Source organism: Zosterops lateralis (genome assembly GCF_965231275.1).
Source record: "Zosterops lateralis genome assembly, chromosome: 1".
NCBI classification, from domain to species: Eukaryota; Metazoa; Chordata; class Aves; order Passeriformes; family Zosteropidae; genus Zosterops; species Zosterops lateralis.
In genome coordinates, this window is record NC_139762.1 from 71254388 (window position 1) to 71275170 (window position 20783).

At 36.9% G+C, this 20783-nt stretch overlaps 1 long non-coding RNA gene across 1 annotated transcript in view; it reads right to left on the reverse strand.

Moving 5' to 3' along the window:
• LOC310908529 overlaps window positions 1-13248 on the reverse strand; it is a 470346-nt gene extending 457098 nt beyond the window's left edge. The window contains exon 1 of the long non-coding RNA XR_014589867.1: window positions 12826-13248. This is a non-coding gene — a long non-coding RNA (uncharacterized lncRNA). The remainder of the gene's footprint in view (window positions 1-12825) is intronic.
• Between the last annotated feature and the right edge of the window lie 7535 nt (window positions 13249-20783).

Below are 20783 nucleotides of genomic sequence, written 5' to 3' on the forward strand. Positions count from 1 at the left end.
CCCCTTCCACAGGTTTTTTTTTTTAAGTCTTCCACTGGTAAAAGTTATCAATGCAAGAGAGAATGTGAAATCATGATTCCCAGTCCTTCAGAAACTGGAGACCCAGAGTAAGATTATGATGTATTAGGTTAATGACATCTATTAAAAGGGCCTCATTGGCCTTGATATATAGAGAGGGTAGAAAAACACCAAGAACAAACCTTAATATGCAAGGACCTTTTTGATACTTGAAAACATATTTGTTATTAGCTCTAGATATCAGCATTTACATTAGACATTTCTAAGACTTGAAAACTAAAGTGAACTGCAAAAATGATACAAAGGACTTCTCCCTTTCCCAGCAAAGCTCAGAAGTTGTGACACAGACACCTTTCTCTCAGCATACAGAAAAAGAAATAAATGAATAAAAATTACACCTTCTACATGCCTTGTGGTGAGCAATCTTCCTGTTGTACCAAAATATTAAGAGTAATTGGGGCAGTTTGACTATGACTGGATACCAAGTGCCCAACAAAGCCTCTCTATCCCTCCCCTCCACAGCTGAACAGAGGAGAAAAAATACAATGAAAGATTCCTGGGCTGAGATAGGGAAAGGTAGAGATCACTCACTGATTACTGCTGTAGACAAAACAGTTTAATTTATTGTCAATTTAATCAGAGTAATGACAATTAAAAACAAACAAGACTTAAAACTCCCATCCCTCACTCCTGCTCGGGCCCTACTTCACTCCTAATTTCCTTTACCTCCTCCCTACCAGTGGCACGGGGGGCTAGGAAAAGGGGGATGTGGTCTGTTCATCACATATTGTTTCTGGTGCTTCTTCCTCCTCAAGGAGGAGTTTCATCTCACTCTTCCCCTGATCTGCCTTGGGGACCCTCCCAGAGACAGTCCCCATAAATATCTCCAACATGAGGCCTTCCCATAGGCTGCAAAAAAAAAGAGCTTTGTAATATACATGTATACATATACATACAAATAGTATCTCTAGTATTTATATAAAACTATATATATATGCTTTTATGCATACGATGAATGCACTATATATAGAATAGTGAAGAGGAAACCACTCTTTACTATATGCAGGTTTTTGAATGTGCTAAATACAGCATAGCTTGTTGAGTCCACTTTAATTTTGGCTAAGTATCATCCCAGTTTTTGAAAATAACTTAAACATGTGTCTCGTCTTACTGCTTTCACAAAATCAGAGTTTTGCAGCAGAATTAGATACAGTCTAGTATCGTATTTGACATGCCGCAGCTGAAGATCTTGCCAATTCTCTTTGGACTGTAATTCATTCATGTATGAAAATGTCTAACTTTAATTCTCCTGATTAGAGCTACTTGCTTAGCATGCCTTCCCTTATCAGACACTTATCAGATACCAAGTATCTAAGTGACGTCATAGTTTTTGTAGACAGCTCAGATCTACATCTATATCTGTAGTCTTTTCCCCTTCCCCTCCCTTAGTCCTTGACAGAAGTCTTATGTTTGCTGAACATCTCTTAGAACTACTTTTCCCTCTGAAACAGAAATAGCAGAATCTTCAGAGGATGACAACAAAAGAACAACAAAGGAAAATGTTTTTCAGGATGCAGTGTATTTCCATGTGGAAGCCCCAGGATCTGTACCTGTATTTTCATTTCATAGGGAGAGATATTCAAACCCTGTTACTATTTCACTGCTGTTTTTTAAATGCAAATTTGATAGAAATTTTTCATTTTTCAGACAGAAGAGAAACCTTTGCTTTTCAGTTACATTTTAGAAGAGTTTGATTTTGATAAGTTTGTTTTATTGTTTTCCCATAGGTTTTAGGTAAACTGTTTTTCATATTGCTGTTTGATGTATCTAGGATGTGACAATGTCATTTCTGGACAGTGTTACTGAAAAAAAAAATATTCTAAAGAAAATTTGTGTTAGTCCCACTTTTTTGCAGAGTTTTGGCCCAGTTTTGGCTGTGCCATATTATGAACACCTAAATTTCACTACTGGGATATTAAAGAAAAAAACTAGCAGCTGTTTTTCTGCATGCAATGCCATAACCACTACTACAGCAATTAACAAGTCACAATTCAGCCACATGGGTTTTTTACTGACAAATAAGTTGTTTTTATAATACATCAAATACTTCCCATAACTGCTGGATCTGAAAATTTAGGGAGAGAAGAATACTTTTTCACTTAGGCCTTCAGTACTCTTGCTTTCACTTTTGCAGTATAATCAGGAATTAGTTATAAAAACTAGATTATCTGAAGGCAGAATCACCTGAACTTACACCATCTTTAAAGTCAATATCGTGGCCTTAAGATGCCCATTTCTCCTCTGCCTTGCACCACTGCATAGTGCAAACAGAATTGGCTTAGAAATAGGAGGTACATGAGCTACAGAAATACTATCATATATGGGCTACAGGCTTCTCTACAGCCACTGGATCACCTTCCTGCCCACAAGTTTTCTGAGACTCGTGAAATCAGTGCTAAAATAGCCTAGAAAAGGTACACATTGTTTAAGCCCTATAATAACTATTTATAATTTATCTATGAAGTCAGTTCATAAGAATCAAAACTTTCATGACATCTAGGTATTTCTTCATACTTTTCATATCAGACTTTTCAGAACAAAATTTTACAAATCATCCAGAGTACATATGTGCAGCTATGACTCTTAAAAGCAAGAGAAATTGATAGGTCTTAATAAATTTTACTTGTGACTTACTAATGACACTATCTACAAGAAAACAAATCTTGTAATCAGTTCTCCTAGGAAAGCATCTCTAAGTTAGTGTTGCATGAAATAAGACTTGCTTATATTGTTATAGATAAAGCTGTGAAAAATATTCCCTTTAATTTAAAACTAGGGATCTCAGTTTTTTAAAAACACTTTTGGCACTAAACTTTGCACATTCGAAAAATTCAAATCTATGATCTAATTTTTTCATTTAATGATAGAGGGAATTTGGAATTCAGGCAAAACACTGATGCACACTGATATACTGTTTGAATACAACAAAATGTAGTGTATAAATTAGACAAACCTCTCAGGACAAGAATTCAATTTCACCTCTTGTGTTAAGAATCATTGCAATTACTCAAATGATTAAAGCTATACACACTATACATGACTTTAAAGACATCACTAAATCAGGGATTTAATACTTAAAAATCCCAGCATTGAATTGGGAAGCACCAATATGGTCATGATTAAGGGGGAGGGTATTTTTCTGGTCTCTTGTTTTCTTCTCACCTATTGGGTAACATCACATCAGGTGGTTCTGCTTGGTGAACTTAGAATTACAGCACTAGAACATGAATTCAGTTTATTGGAATTTGTGGAGCCTCTATGAAAAACTAAATCAATACTAAATCAACTTAAAAATCTCAGTTGTCTATGGACCAATCTCCTGGCTAAAGGAAACTAAGGCAGAGAATAAAACCACCACAGGAACAGTAACCAGTGTTCCAAAATTATGAATAAGTTCTCCGTAAATCCAGGTTCACATTTCATAATATAACAGCTTAAAAAACCTCATGACTTTTATTAAACACACTCTTTATGCCTCTAGCAGTGCAAGTAACACTTGCTATAGGTATTATTGACAAAATCAAACAAATATAGTAAGCATAAGGCTTTTTGTATTGGAAGACATTATTGGTATTTCCCCCTTTAAATGAGCTTTCCAGTGAAAGCCAAGAAAAAAATCTGCTTATAAGTCTGAAACATAGGAAGACAGAGAAACTCCATCCATAAAAATCTTCTGAGCAGAAAAAACACTCTCTAAATAAACAAACAATAACTCAGTACTGGCAGACAACATAACAAGGGACAACAGCCATAAATTGCAACTTGCAAGGTTCAGATTGAACAACAGCAAAACCTATTCCACCATGACACTAGTAATTACTGGAACAGGTTGTCTTAGGAGACAGGCTTTTTTTGTCTTGGTCATGTAATTAATGATGGCCTGTGGAATATATTGTTAATCTCTGGAGGGTGGGTAAGATACAGAAAGGGCAGGTGAGGGGAAATCTGGTAAATATCCTTTAAGAGCAATAAAGAAAAAAGGATGACTCAGTCTTGATTCTAATTTCCATTCAAATACTCACATGATTTAAAAACACCTGGGAAAATAGAGACATGAGTGACATGCTGTGCATACATAAGCAGATTAGATCAAACTAATTTATTTTCATTCTCTGCCAGAGAAATAGGTTTTGTGGATGTATGATGTGGGCTTTTACACATCTTAGCTTTAGTAGAGGATTTACCTCGAATGCCATTTTTGTTGGCCAACTCAGGAATTATGAAAAGGGAGGCTGCACAGGTGTTTAGAAAATCTTTCTCAAACAATCTATCAACAACTTAATGCTAAAACTGAGGGCATCATTCCAGGACTCCTCCATAGTTATAATATCAATCTATGCAATCAATAAGAACTTGATGAATGAACATAGCATATGCTTATTAAACACTATTTATGGCACCAGAATGGGAGGGACACATTATACAGTGAAAATAGCAAATTCAAAAGGATCCTGGCAAATTAGATATCTGATTTTTAGGGTAAAGTGAGATCATAATTCAAGAAGCAAGCAAAAATCAATTGTAACAGAATTATAGAAAGATAATCACAACAGAATTATAAAAATTACAAAGCGCCTACCCATCAAAAGTGTCATGTTTTTGCAGCACTGGGTAAAGACCTCATGTACTGGGAGGCATTAACAGGCATGCAGCCTGTCAGGTACAGAATATAGCCCTTCAGTCTTATCCACCCTTGGAATGGCCTCAAGGTGTTCTCTCTACAAATATACTTCAATGAAAGGGATAACCAATTTGAAAAGTCAGTAGGTTAACAAGGAGACTCGAATGTATAAGAATAAGAATTGAAAGACAGGTTAAAGAAACTAGTGTTGTTTTTATTCTGTTCAAGGGGAGGATGGGGGGAAAGTCAGGTTCAACAAGCAGTGAAATAGTGCTGTTAAAATATTTAAAGAGATATTGTGCTCTTCATCTTTACAATAGGTTCATGAGTGTTATAAGTGGAAATAACAAACTTGAAGTGGTCCATGGAAGTTTCCTGTTAGTCTACAGAGAAGACTTCGTAAAGGTAAGAATGATAAAATACAAGAGGTTGCCTGCAGAAACTATGGAGTCTCCATTATTAGGAAACATTTGAGGGCAAAACAGGCAAGCATCCATCAGGACTGACACAGAATAAGAAGATGAATTTAATGTTTCCGGTCGTCTGATGGCACAAACAATCAAACAGTTAAGAAGAAACCCAAGGAATAGACATCAAAACTGGAGTTCTTGATAAATTACTTTGGAGGACAAACTGGAAGGCACCAGGTTGCTTTGAATGTCAGAGTAACAAGGTTCTATTTGAGTCTTCCTAAGGATGAATAGACTGGCATAGGGAATTAAACTTAGAGGAAAATACATAGGACAACATATGGGGGAGAAAATTTGCATTGAAGTAGAAAATGCCTGATATAGGGTTGAGAACAGATTCTTGTCTATTGTTTTACATGAAGTATAAATTCAACAGAAGAGCAGAGGACTGAAAAATATGAGATACATATCTAAAGATGTATTTTTCTTAAAAAAATAAGATAGCTACTAAATTATATTATATATAATATTTATATAATATATATGTATATATTATATAAATCTTCAACATCCGTATTGGCTCCCTCAAGAGAAACTTGTTAAATTGTTCAAGTTGCTCTCAGACTGAGAAATTAAGGCTCATTTCTTTTTCACTGCATAAGGCAAGAACTCATACATGCATCCAATAAGTGGAGAAGAGCATACAATATTTTCTTCTTGCTACTGAGATGGGAAAGTCCAGGAGAAATAGCCAAGAAACTATTGTCCATCCCTTGATGATGTTACAAAGGCCTACTATTAAAAAAAGACAAAAAATAAATACACACCCAAATCCCAGAAAGTACTCCAGTGGCTTGGAAAACATAATTTCCTCATATTGCAGTTTACTCTGTATGGTAGCAGTTTTATAGAAAACAATCCATTATGGATAGTATAAAGGCATATTATCTGAATGAGATTCTAATTTGAAGAAGCAAGAGAAGAAGACAGCGAAGTATTTTTGGTAGCTCAGACAGGGAGAAACGAGAATGGAGAACAGAGAGAAAAAAACATAGTAACGTAGAAATGTAGGGGACAGAAGACAAAAAAAAAAAAAAAAAAAAAAAAAAAAAAAAAAAAAAAAAAAAAAAAGACAAAAATCTGGTTAATTGCCAGTAATAGGAGCAATAGAACAGGGAGAAAAGAGGACTCAACAAAAATGCACTGTATTTGAAAGCCACTGTTGACCATTCACTTCCAAATAAGAGCAGTTATAAGGAAGCAATGAAGAGATTCCTTTGAGTGTAAATGCAGTTTCATAACTTAGCATGTAATTTAGATAAACCAGTATGAAGTGAGTGTTAATCTCCCATTTCAGTGAAAGATATAATCGTGAGTTAAGATCTCAGTCAGTTTCTCAGATTCTAAGAATTGTTTTTAACAGTATTGCCAGAACTGGAGACCAATATTCTTTTCCTTTAGTGTCTGAAATCCACAAGTGTTGATGTGTAGAAGAAGAAAAAGCCTCTTTGGCCCAAGTCTACCAATGTAAAAAGTTCCCCATCTTTATTTATGGGAGGCCAGTGTTAGATGAAATTGACCATAAACTACTCATTGCTGTTGCCAAAAAAGGTCTGACAAACACTCCCACTGAGAAAAGAGAGTGCTTTTTTTTTGCTACAAATATAGGATTTGCAAATTGAAAGCAAACCTGGAAAGATTTGTGGCTGTAGGCTCACCCTCCAGGGCATTTCAGCAAAACAAAACAGCTGAACAAAGTCCAGAACTAAATTAAATGCACGTCAGTCTGAGGAAACAGAAACATGTACACATCAACCACCAACTGTCCAATCTCAGATAAAAAAAAAAAAAAATGACAATTGTCAGAGCTATGGCTAAGAATGCAGAGAGTAATGAAGGCTGTGATCACAGTCCTATTATCAATCTGAAGGACAGCAGCTGGCAGTAAGTGAGGTTTGATCTAAGGGCACAGGATGGCAATTCCTGAAGGGATAAAGTCTAAAGACCTATAGGAACAGAAGCTGTTTCTTCCTCATTGAGACAGACCAAAAGCTCCTTTTAACTCTGTTTAAAAATGGTCACTCCCAAAACTGCAATAATATAGGGACTCATGAAGCCATAGGCTGTAACCAAAGCATTGTGTTTGATTCCAGCCTATTATTTCTATTCACCTTTAATGTAGATATTGCATTTTCATACTAGTCATACTTTTCAATTTACCTCATACATTGAGTTCTGTTTGGTTATTTTTTAAAGGTGATAATATCAAGTCTGATGGCTTCATTTCTTAGCCCTAACCCCTTGCACTGGGAAGTTCTGTGAATAACCATTCCTCATGTGGCAGTGTATCAGCTTTCAGCTGATGCTCCTCTTTTCTCTTGTGAAGTTAAATAGTCTACTCAATTTGTCTCACACCTCTCACCATCTCTGTTGCTCTTATCTTGTCTGTTTTATTCTATTAGCTCCTTTTCAAGGTGGGATAACAAGAATGCCATACTGCCTTTGAGAAACATCATTATTTGTACAGCTGTATGCTGCTTTAGGTCCTGCTTGCTGCTCCTTTACTAGTTGAAAGGAATCTACACGCTTTCCACGACTGTCTTTGAGCATTGACCGGCTCTCATTCCTGCATAATGACAATTCATTCAAATGCCACCACTCAGGATACAGAATTCTTTGCATCTACTCATTTACTTTGTGTGAAAGCAGTTTATAAAGAATAATAAGAAAAAGAATGTAAACCAAAAAAACAAGATAGAAGAAAAGAAACTCTTCCTCCTCCCTTGTTCCCAAAAAAAACTACTGCAGAGTTCTCAAATTGAAAAAAATTGAACTTTGGATCAATTGCAAAATATAACTAAAAAACCAAATACCATTGAAATGGTGTTTTTACCTCCAGAACAATATCCCTAAAGTAAAGTATATTTCTATTTTAGACAGAAACAATCCCATCTCAAAACAAAAGGAGCCAATAGATCATTACTTGAACTCTCCTACCATAACCTTACCAGAAAAATTTATATCTGGATGAGTATTTTGTCCTACAAAATCCTATTTCTGTAGAAAATGCTGTTTCTGACAATGGATGCTAGTTTGGTGAGGACTGTGAGAACTCAGGCCTTTAAAGCTCTCCTTATTTCAAATAGGTTCATCCCTGAACAGTCTGCTGAAGTCTCTTAACATGGCATAAACATGTTTGTTTCATGGCTTGTTCCCAGAGTAAGTAACTTTAATTATTTTGCTATTAAGGGCCGTGTATCTCAGTTGCATTTTAATATTCTGTTTTCCTACCATATATTTAGAAGGTGTAATTTTTCATTTTACTTGGATTTCCTTTTTTTTCCTCCCTCCTCCTAACAATAATCCAAAACCTTTTCTATAGACAGGAAAGTACATAGTCCCCTCAGAATTCTGGTCTTCATACTTAGGGGTAAAAAGAAAAGACATGGGCCTTATTTTTCAGACATCAAAAATAGAGTCATAGGTTACCTAAATTTTTAGGTAAGATTAAAGAAGGTTAGCAGAAAAAGTGAGCTTAAAATCTGCTCATCAGAAAAAACAATGGGGCCAGATGTCAGCTATAATAATGAATATTCTAAGTTCTTTAGTCTTTGCTTGGGTCTGGGTAATTGCAATACCTCGGTGTCTTGGTTTGGATAGACAGGTATCTGCCAAGGAAGGTTGGACTCTCCCTTGGAATGTAAGCCTCCTCCTCCCCTTTTTCAAATTATTATAAATTAGAAATTAAAAGGCTGCCAGGCAAAGATTTTGGGAATACTAGGGATATTAAAAATACAAATGTTGTAGTACAAAAGAATAAGCGAACAAACAAACAAGGAATCCCAGAAAAAACCCTGACAGAGTAAGAAATACAACCTGATGCCCTGTTGGTCAGGGCGTTGGAAACAGTCCAAAGTCAGTCCTCCTGGAGTGGCAGATGTGTCCTGTTGGAAGCAGAGATGGTCCTGTGGAGCTAGGGGTCCAGAGATGGGTCCGGTCTTCCTTTGGGAGTCCCGTGGGAACACCAGAGTGCCTGGTGATACTTGTGGCTCCTTTTTGTCTAGGTGGAAATGGTTTGCCTTCTGCTCCCTGGTAGAGCATCTCACAATAGGGTGATGAAATGTGTCATGCCATTGGTGAGCTTTAATGGTGCATTAACAGAAGATATTCCCATGGGGGTATAAAGTGAGAGGACCCTTAAATAAATGGGAAGCTGGACAGGAGTAAACATGAATCCAATCACTATGATAAATGCTACATTCTCCGTTTATTTTGTCTAAAATGGCAGGTTATATACTCTTCTAGATAGTTTACAAATGCAGATACATTTTCATTGGCACACAACACAGAAAGAATGTAAATAGATATTGTTTCACTTGTTTCTTAAGATGGCTAAAGGGTTCACACTAATAACTATACTTATTAACACCTAGAAAACCCACTATCTCCTATTAACACCTTAATACCTAATTTTTAGCTGCGCCACAGGCTTCACAGTTGGCCTTGGTGTGGGGCCCAGGATGGGTAGTTCAAACCCAATTCCAAAATATCTACAGGGGTAGTGGAAGACTGAGCAGAGATAAGAAACAATGCCCCACTCGATTTCTAACAGCTGGCTTGTTATCAGGGAAGGCAGTTACCCTCTCCCTTCTGGAGTTACAACAGATAAGAAAAAAAACACCTTTGGCCATCTCTTTGTTTTGGTCAAGTACTCTTTAAGTATCCAACACTTAGTCTCTTTGGTAACTTATGGGGAAAAAATTCTTTAAAGTAAAAAAGGAGCAAACCTAACCCCCAACACTTGGTTTAATTCCAATGTGTAATATGAACACATCTCCCCCTTACTGCATCAGCCATAGTGTTGCAGCAGATCTCATATCAGAGTGAAAAAGACATTCTAGATCTAGAATGAGGAATGCCACGTTACCTCTGGTGTGAATTTGGGACTTTACACAATCAACAGGAGTGATGAGTGGCATGCTCTCATCTCTTCAAAGAGTAAATGACTTACAAAATAAACAAATTAGAAAAGGACCCAAGGACCCTTCAAAGGCACAATTTTAGTGCACCAACTGCAGGAAAATATAATTTCAGAGAAAGGTACAAAACAACTGAAGGGTTTAGAGACACATAATAGCCCTGCAAATTTTCATTTTCAAAATGAATAAAAAATGTTTTTCTGTACCTCCCACACAGTGTTTTGTTAATGGCTTGTTGAATCTGTTTGAATTCTACATTTTGCACAATTTAAATAGAATCTTCTCATGGAAAAGACATACACCATCTAGAAACTACAGAAAAAAGTAATTGCACTAAAAAATATAAACTAATATTATATTGATAACTCTAAGTCAAACAGATGAGAAATTATCTTCCTATTTTAAATAATCAACAAACTGTGAAGCTTTTTCATATGAAAGTTATAAAAACTTATATCTTCAGAACATGTAATTTGGCCTTCACACTTGCCAAGTTTTTTCTGTGTCTTTACAAGTCATTTAAGGCTACAAGATGCTGAAAAATTAGTAGAATGATATTCTTTGTCTGCCACAGACATCTCTAGTGAAGTGAGCAAAAATTTTAAAAAAGTAGCATTATATTGCATTACAGTGCACATATGGTCAAGTAATACCCTGTGCTTAAATCACAACTGCAGCACTCAGTATACATATACCTCATAATCTCTGGTGCAAGTTCTTTAGTTGGCTCCCACCAATTCCTTACCAGCTACATTGATACAGCAAAAGATTTAGAAATGGCACATCAGAATTCACCAATGTTAGAACATATAGAAACAGTGTTAAAACAATCTCTAAACATTCATACAAGTTAATGTACTGTTTTAGACCAAGCTAACTGCAGATCACAGCTTCAGAAACTGCTATGTGCTAATGGTTGGCAGGTAAATGATTCCCTAGTCTGATTTAGTCTCTTTCACTGTGCATTTATTCCCCAGGATATCAAATTACCTCTGGGACTACTTATCAATATACAGCTGCTAATCAAAGCACTTACTCAACACCTGAGATACATGTTGCACGTATAGAAATATTTTGAACACTTGGAGATAAAATAACCTTTCAATAATATAATAATAATAATGCTTTTTAAGTACAACTTTCTATTACAGATTTACTCTAAAATTATTTAAGCAGTTTTGATAACATAGCATGCTTAAAGTAGTGTTTCATGTTGAATATTGAAAAAAATACATACATCGTGATGCCATTTGAAAGTGAAAGTTCTGGTGGATTTTATATTGTTTTCAGGTAGTTTTGCATCCTTTTTATTATCGCCATTATAAATATCAAATTATAGTAAAATACAGCAGTATGTCATTTTCCACTAAATGTTTACCTTATTTTCCCAAATTTTTATAGGAAAAAACATTTCCTTCATAATCTTCACAAAGGACTCTGGGTAGATAAAGAGAGTACTCCTTGCATACACTTTAGATAATACTATTCAAAATATGAAAGAATTAACGTGTTGGACAGAAATGGGTTATCGGTGACTTTGAGGCTACATTCCCAATTCAAATCCTCTTCTCAACTTTATCAGATTCTTGAGTGCTACAAAGGCCCATTGTATTAGGAAGCATCAGACAAAATGAAGGCTTGTGCTCCAGAAGCATGGGTACATACACTGAAACTTTTCATAACAAGAGTATTTCAGGTCTGTTGACCCTTGCAGGAGAACAAGGCTGAAGTAAATCAATTAATTACAGAAGAAAACACCATCACTTCCTGATTTCCTACAAATGAAATCTGTTTTAAAGTACCGTAAATAATATGTTTTCTGTTAAAGAAACATGTAAAATATGTGAATAAAAAGAAAAACTGACAGTTGTTGTGTGGAAGAAAATACCTTAAAAATGCAGTCAAAACACAATGGAAAACCTGTCTGAGAACTTTAATTTGCACTGAAACTTCAGAAGTTAGTTATACTAGTCTCTTATCATGGGTTTGTGCAGCAGAGACAATAAACACTGTGGTACATTATATTTTACTTTTCAAGCTCTACAGTTGGAGAAAAAAAAAGTTATTATCTCAAGATCAACATTTCCTCAACATTTACATGACTACAATGAGGCTGTCAGTTTATGGTTCATGTGGATAAGCCATACTACTCTTCACAGTAAAGTATTTGCTTTGCTCTTTTTGTAAGCTTGTATTAAAAAATACCAATAATACAACACAAAAGTAATACAAAATAACAGAAGAAATAAAAAATCTTCACCATAGAATATTTGTAGTTTCACTTGATAGCAAAATGATGCAGATGGTAGAATGAAACTGTAAATTGCACTTTAATTTTAGGCAAAATTTTGATAGACAGAAAAAAAAGATTGTTCAGTATTAGGTAATTTAAAACTAAGCTGTGTATAATTTTCCTCCTTATCTTGGCAGAGAAAGCTGTAATAAAAATACAATTACTAATATTAGTGAAATACATTTTTCTTCAAAAAACAATTGTATTATATTTGCTTACAAATATGTTAAAACTTTTCAGTCTCTTTCAGCAATTATGTGATACAGTGTTAAGTATTCAATGCAAAGAAGTAATTGCTATTTAGAGAGAATATTTTTTGTAGGTAGCAGACCGTCATCCCTTTGGTAGGGCTGTAATAAGAGTCAAGGTGAAATTACAATCTGAAAAAATACCGCAAAGTCACATTACACGTTTGCATGAATTCAAAAAGCACATCTGTCTCACCTGGAATGCTTTTTTTTTTTTTTTTTTTTTTTTTTGTTGTTTTTTTTTTTTTTTTTTTTTTTTTTTTTTTTTTTTTTTTTTTTTTTTTTTTTTTTTTTTGTTGTTTCGTTTGGGGGTTTTTTTGTGTGTTGTGCTTTGGTTCCTTAAATCAGTATCTGAAGCACTGCCCTTTTGTGTACTGTTGATCAGCCTCTTTGATCACTGTAATGTGAATTCAGAGCATTAAATTTTCTTTAGGGATTCCACATTAGCATAAGTGAACGCACGAATTGCCCAGTAGGGTCTTATCCATAAGATACTGTGCACTTGTAATTTCTCTTTCCTTCATTGGAGCTGGGGGAGGTGTTCAATAGTCCATTCAGAGCTTCAGTATACTTATGAGATACAACTAATTTTTTGGCTGGTCACAGCTGGCTGTACTTTAAAATAACAGAAGTCTCACAATATCCTGCTGAAACTGGATGCCAAAACTGAAACTAGGATGTTCAGTTTTCACAGTCCCAGTCTCAAATACTGTCCCAGATTCTCCAAGGAACAATACCTATGCATGCAATTATCTTTGCATTTCAAGAAGCATTAGGAAAGCAAAAATATCAACTTCCTGAAACCAAAATGTCAACTTGGACACTTCCTGTACTTTGAGGACATTAATATGTTTGCCAGCTTCTAGGACAGTAAGAAACCAGTACCAAAACAAACACCTAAGTATAACCAAATGGACTGTGTTTGCTGCAACAGCATAGCTACAGCCTGCGGTCCAGATTCTAATCCTGGATAGACAGAAAATACAAGACTGCTGGAAATGTTCATCAGTGAAAAATTAATACCCTGAGAAATAGAAGGCAACCAATTCCTTTCTCATTATGTGTTCATTTCTTAATTTGCAAGGAATAAGTTTTGTCTTCTTTGTAAACCTTGCTGGAAATAACAGGATTTGCACAGGTACAAATGAGGGCAAGGTGTGTCTAATTATTTTACGCTTTGAAATTAAAAAAGGAATTACTGCTAGATTGCTGTGACCCCTCATTTTGCATAACTACCACCCTAACATCCTTTTGTTTAAGAGACATTTTGTCCTTTCATTGTAAGCACTCATCATTGACTTGCAGTCAGATGACTAGAAATGCATAATTTTCATTCTAGAGGGGAACTCTGAACTCTCTCAACTTATGTACCACTTGGTAAAGATAAGAAGAATTAGAGATATACATTCCCTTTTGGATGGTTTATCTTTTATTTTTTCTAGGGGCAGTTACTTTTTTGTTTAGTTCAGGAGGATAATAAAGCCTCAGAAGATGCAGGTCACCTGTGATGCAGGTCAACTCTTTCCACATTCCTGGCCTTATATAAAATCTCTGATTTCATGGAATTGGCATTGTCTAATGGGAAAAAAAAAAAGTTAGATGGAATAACCAACAAAGGGGTTAACAGTGTTTAAAGAGCTGGTATATTTTAAACACACATTCCCACTTTGAAACTTTTCTAACAAAATGCTGAAGCTTTCCAAAGTTACTTAGCTCTGATTAGAACAGAACCTTTTTGGCAAGAATACCAAAACTCTGATGATATTTATGACAAAAGTCTTGAATAGTATCACAGATGCACAAACTGGCCAGAAATGTTCAAAAAGGAAAACAGTTCCATCTAAGATCTAATGAGCAAATATAATACTAGTATGAATTGCTTTTCTAAATTCTCCCTTAAAGGACAAAATAAAACCACAAAACATTCTGCTATCATTTACTTTGTGGACTTCAGAAAACAGAATCTGCTTTTTTCTCCTTTCTTCTGTGGCTGACAGAAGAAAGTGGAAAAAGAAATATCTTGAATGTTACCATAAGACAGGAAAAGATGAGTGAATTATTGTCACACAGTAAATCATACTTGGATCAAAATTGTTACGAAAAAGGAATAACTGTTATTTGGATTGACTTGCCTGTTCAGGCTACTTTCCTTGCCAATCTGCCTCTCATCTTTAACCCTCTCACCCTCCTACAGTTGTTTTGTTTGTTTGTTTGTTTGTTTGTTTGTTTGTTTTTTCCTCATTTGGGTATGCAATCCAAATGAGGAGAAAATGGGGCAAAAATGTCCCTGCCTCAGTCCTCCTTGGCAAGTGCTCTAGCCACTCCAGCCCCATTAAGGTAGGCAAATGCAGGGACTGGGAGAATGAAGACTGTATGACCACTGTAAGAGAGGATCAGGTTTGAGACCATCTAAGGAACCTGAATGTGCTCAAGTCCATGGGACCTTATGAGATCCATCTGCAGGTCCTGAGGGAGCCAGCAGACAAAATTGCTAAGCCACTGTATATAATTTCTGAAAAACTGTGGCAGTGAGCCTAAGTCCCCAATGACTAGAAAAGGGGAAATAAACCTCCCATTTTTAAAGAGAGGAAAGCAGAAGACCTGGGGAACTACAGACCAGCCAGTATCACCTCTGTGCCAGGTGAGATCATGGGGCAGATTCTCCTGGAAACTAAACTGAAGCACATAGAAAATAAAGACATGGTTGGTGACAGCCAGTGGCTTCACAGAGGGAAATCATGCCTGACAAATCTGATGACCTTCTGCTATGGGGCTGCAGCAGTGGTGGATGGTGAAGATGAACTGACATCATCTATCTGTGCCTACCTAAAGCATTTGACACTGTCCTGCAGGTTATCCTTGTCTCCAAATTGGAGGCATGGATTTGATAGATGGACCACTTGGGGATTAAGAACGGGATGGCTGTACACAAAGAGTTGTGGTCATTGACTGTTCAGCCTGGAGAAGAGAACGCACATGGAAATCTCATAGCAACTTTCAAGTGCCTGAATGGGGCCCACAGGGAAGCTGGAGAGGGACCCTTCATCAAGAACTGTAGGGATTAAATGGGCACAGATTGAAGGAGGGGAAATTTAGGTTAGATATCAGGAAGAAAATCTTTACTTGGATGGTGAGACACTGGAACAGGTTATCCAGGGAGGTTGTGGATGCTCCATCCCTGGAAGTGTTCAAGGCCAGGTTGGACAAGGTCTTGAGTAATGCGGCCTAGTGGGAAATGATCCTGCCCCTGTCAGGGGCGTTAGAACTGGATGATCCAACCCAAACCATTCTATGATTCTATGACCTTGTTTGGTTTCCATTTTCCCTTTTTGCCAAAACGGCAGTTAATTATTAGTAGCTATCAGTCACACATTGAACAGGAACAGCTATCACAGCAGAAGGAAGCTTAAAATAAAACAGGAGAGAGAGTAAAAGAAAATCTCATCTAGAATAGAGTATAGATTTGTCTCTGTGAACTCCTGACTGCTCCATTCCCAGGGAACAGTAATCCATTGAATCCTTCCTCATCTACTCCTTTTTATATAACAGGTATTAGGAAGGGGAAAAAAAAAAAAAAAAAAAAAAAAAAGCAAACATTGGTCATGTTTTCTGGAGGCTAACATGTGCAGATTTGTCTGAGTTATTATTTATTATTCCAGGTGTCCCAACCTCAAAAATACCTACAAGAACTCTGAAATAAAAAAAGCACATACCTTATCTTTCTGTTTCACCTTCTTCCTTTCTCTTATGCCCATTAATTTCTTCTGTCACATCTCACCATTTCCCAATACAAATGTTATTTGTCATACCAGCCTGTCTTCATTCCCATTCTCAAGGCAGTGTGGCTAATTAAATGATGATTCTCAAGGAAAATAAAAGATGGGATATCTGAAGATAGCAGCACAGTCTACCACTTGGATCTTCATCTTGTATCAGCTGTAACTGAGGGACTTTCGTCCTCTTTCTGTGCTTCTTACCTCAAGGTCAAAGATTCCTTCAGTAAAGTCTGTGTCTTCTGTGCCTTGAATTGAATAAACTGGATTGAGCATACTGAAAATCTATCAATAAATAGCATAATCTCTTTCAATTATTTTTGAAATTTATGAGTGCTTACTGTAGTTCTGAGGTCAGCTAGCAGTACAAAAAGCAAGTACTCACCACTTTTTGTGAAAGGTAGGAAGATAAAACCTAATGATTCCTTGATCAGAGGAATGCAAGCCCGAGACAAAAAAAGGTTTGTTTTTGAAGAAAGAAACTTATTCTTGAAAAGTACAAGAAGCATCATTAAAGAAATTAGTTGGACATCCAGGGTGACAATTCCCTCTCTTGTGCTTTGTACTGTTTCATTTGGTGCTTTAGAAATACGTTATTCTAATAATATCTAGAGAAAGGTTTAGAAAAACTATTAGCCATTTAAGCTGTGAGGGTAAGGTCAACAGTACGTTCGAGTTACAGTAGGAGCTACAAATAGAACTTCAGTGGTGGTGATTGACTGGTAGGAAGCCAAGAAAAGCTACATTAAGGCTGTCAGCTCACATTTTTGATGATTACCTCCTTAACACTCTCACAGTAACATAGTTCTACAGGACTCACTTTAAGAGAATTTACCTGTATCTGTCAGTCCATGCATGCATCTCCTTGACACTCATGTGTCAGGCTGGAGGAAATAATTTATCAAATTCCCAGAGGCTTTAACATCAGGACTGCGCTTTACAGGACTACTGTGGAACACCTCTGTCAGTGCTGGTGGCTCCCCAAGCTGCTGACTCATCTTGTGTTTTCCTACCCACTCTACAAGTTTACAGCCCCACTCCACCAACCAATGCCTCTTTGAGCAGAGTTAGAAGGAAAGAAACAATACCATCATGGTGAGGAGTCACCATCTTCGCTGTCTACTTTCTTCATAGGGTGAAGGGACTCCATACAGAAAATTCACAAATAACCTGTGTTTCATATTAAACCTACACTATGGTTTGGTGGAGGAAAATCCTGCTTTAAAAAAACAATCAAATGTTTGACTTATTGATCTATTTGCTTTCTATTCCCATACATTTTGCTCTTAAAACAAACTCAGACTTGCATTAAAAAGATGTAAAGAATTTTTTACCTATGCTTCAGTGAAACATTCAGAAGCATTGATTCAGAAGGTGGACACCGGTGGTAAAGATGTTCACATTTTGCATTTAAATTGTTCATTTCATCTTCCTTAAAACAGAAGAAAGAAGAGAAGCTGGAGAAGTGCAGAGAAATAAAGCACCAATGATGCCTCTCTTAACTGTTTAACCCAAAGGATTACATATGTTTCCATTAGAAGGGGCAATTCATGCCACTGGCCCTGGTAGAGCTGAAAATTTTGATACTAATTTCTAGTCTCTGTTATTGAAGATCCTGCAGATGAACATTGTTATTTATACTGAATTACCTTTAACCCAGGATTTCTTTTTCTTAGAGTACCATCCAGAAGTTTCTAGGGATACTACTAGAGATATAAAAAAAATTCAGAAGTAACATGACAGGAGAAAAGGATTTTATTTATTACATACATCTTTAATTAAATAAAGAGCTGTTGGACCCCATACTGCTGCAGATGTCTCTGTTTGTTCTAACAGACTCTCTTGTACCTACACAGTACTACAAAGAGCACAAATTTTCAGCAGGAGGATTGTATGCACACAGTGCAAGTACACTGATTAACATAATAACTCCTAAGGAATGGTCTTATTTAACTGAACTCTTGAAAGGAAAAAATAATTTGAGCTTTTTGTGCAGCACTGCATCACCTTTAGAAATGCACACTCTGGACTTGTTGTCTTTCCAGTGGCACAAAAGGCCAGGGCCTGATTCTCATTATAGTCAGGGTAGAAGTTCCAGACCAGACATCAGCTAGGCTGGCTCACGCTGAGCATGACTTTGAAGAAAGAAATAACTGGAAAAAGCCCAGGCTCTTCCACAGGCAGGTCTTTCAACTCTAAAAGCAGTAATTAGAAAGCATTTGTGTCAAATCAAATTGAGAACAGAAGGAAACACCCCAGATTCTGCTAACTTCAATCATATGAGCTGCTTTTTCAGGGTGCTCAGGCTAGTCCCTGGTCTCCAACTACGGGTTTTTTTGTCTTGTATGGCTGGTTCCATGTTACCATTTCCTAAGGGCCTACAAAACTGTTTCATTTCATTTGAACATATCACAATCCATTTAGTACATCTCTATTTGGAGAGCATGTTGCAGGTTAGATCTCTTTTTTTCTCTTGAACTCCTCACATAGCACTGCTGGAGACAGTGATAACTGCTGTTCTTCTAAAAAAACATAAACTAACCCCCCCACAAAACCCCCCATGTATGTAGTTTAATTACTATTTGAGGAAGAAAAAGTTGAAAGTCGCTTTTCCTGCATCTGATGATGGCTCAGTGTGTCTTGCAATTTTACAGTAAGACATCCCTCATGTGCCTTTCTAAAGATTACAACAGTTTAAACACAACAGGAAGCCTCACAGGGAAAAATAAATAAAATTACTAGCTACCATCAATGTGTGGTAATTTATAGTTCCAAACATCAACCTTAACTACTGCTTGCAGCCTGTAAGTTGGAATGGATTACTAAATTTCGCATTTTCCTTGTGACATGTTTTTTGAGGAGTGAAGGGAATTGTAAGGGCAATATTTGTTACTATGAAATGCATAAAAATGTGCACTTTTTACCATGCCACTAACATAACTAAGTGTACTAAATTATGCCACATAGTGGACTAATAAACAGTAGCATTTCCTGAAATTGCCATAAGCAATGGTGCCTGAAAGCTCAAAATTTTCAGTGGTTAGTAAGAATGAGCATACAAAACTGAATGTCAGTGCTGATGCTGCACAAATGCAGATGTGTTGCTGTGGGCTGACCTTGGCCATCTGCCTGGTGCCCATCCAGCTCCTCACTCATTTCCTCAACAGGACAGGGGAAGAAAATGAGATGTAAAAGTTTGTGGATCAAAACAAAGACAAGGGACATCCCTTACCAAAACAGACTTAACCTGAGGAAAGCCAGTTTATTGTCAGTTAAATAGATTCGGGTGGCCAGTAACAAAGAGAATAAATTAGATACCTTCCTTCTGTCCAGTCATTCGCTTTACCAGGCTCAATATCACTTCTTCACTCCCAGCTCTATCTCTTCTTCCTTGAGGAGGTCAGGGAGACAATGAATGGGGTTTATGTCCAATCCATAATAGACCCTCACTGCTGTTCCCTCAGGGCATATGCACCAGCCCCACAGGCTCTCTCCCAGGACCACAGTGCCACATCTGTTGGGATCTCTCCTCTCCTCCCTTCCATCCCTCCTTCCACTCTCCCCTCCGGGCTTACAATGGAACAATTAACTTGCAGGCAAAGTAGCAAATCCCACACACATCCAGCCATATAACGTGGGTGAACAGCTACAGAAAAATTTTGCTCCTACTATTTACTCTTAAGCTGAGTGAAAAAATCCTTGCCTTCCTTTTACATAACTCCTAGTGGTATTATAGCTTCCAGCCTTAAACGTCTGAGAATTCATCATCCTTCATATCAGAAACAGGATGATCTGGCAAGCAGGATAGAAGGGGTCTGCTGCTCTCACTGCAAGACTCCCAGTGCTGCCCCTGCAGCACAGCCCCCAGGTCGCTCTTGTCAGCCATCAGTGGCAGTGTAGCATCCACCCCAATTAGTAGGCAGATGGGAATTGTGCAGCAAGATCTGAAAAAGCACTAAAGACCTCGGGAATGTGGATAGATAATCCCATTGTTCTCCAAGACCAATTGTATTATCATGCAAATAAATGAAGTGACTCCATCGGCTCAGTAGGTAAGTAGTGCATGCACAGGGCATCCCATGAACTGCTGGCATGTAGAACTTGTGTAAGTCTCCCTCCTCTTGCAGGAACAAAAGTCGTGTGATAATTTTGATAAATGGAAGTGCAATTGTGGTGGGTAGCTCATAATAGCTCTTCATCATCAAGTCTGTTTGCATTTTCCTTTCATAGCATACAAGCTGCTATGAAGGGAAAACACAGCCTAGTTTTAATAGTAAAACAGACTCTCTATGGAAAAAATGATAGTGAAGTTTTTGCCAATAACACAGCAAGAAATTTTATCCAGCTCCAACTATTTCAGATTCTTTAAATTTAAACTGAT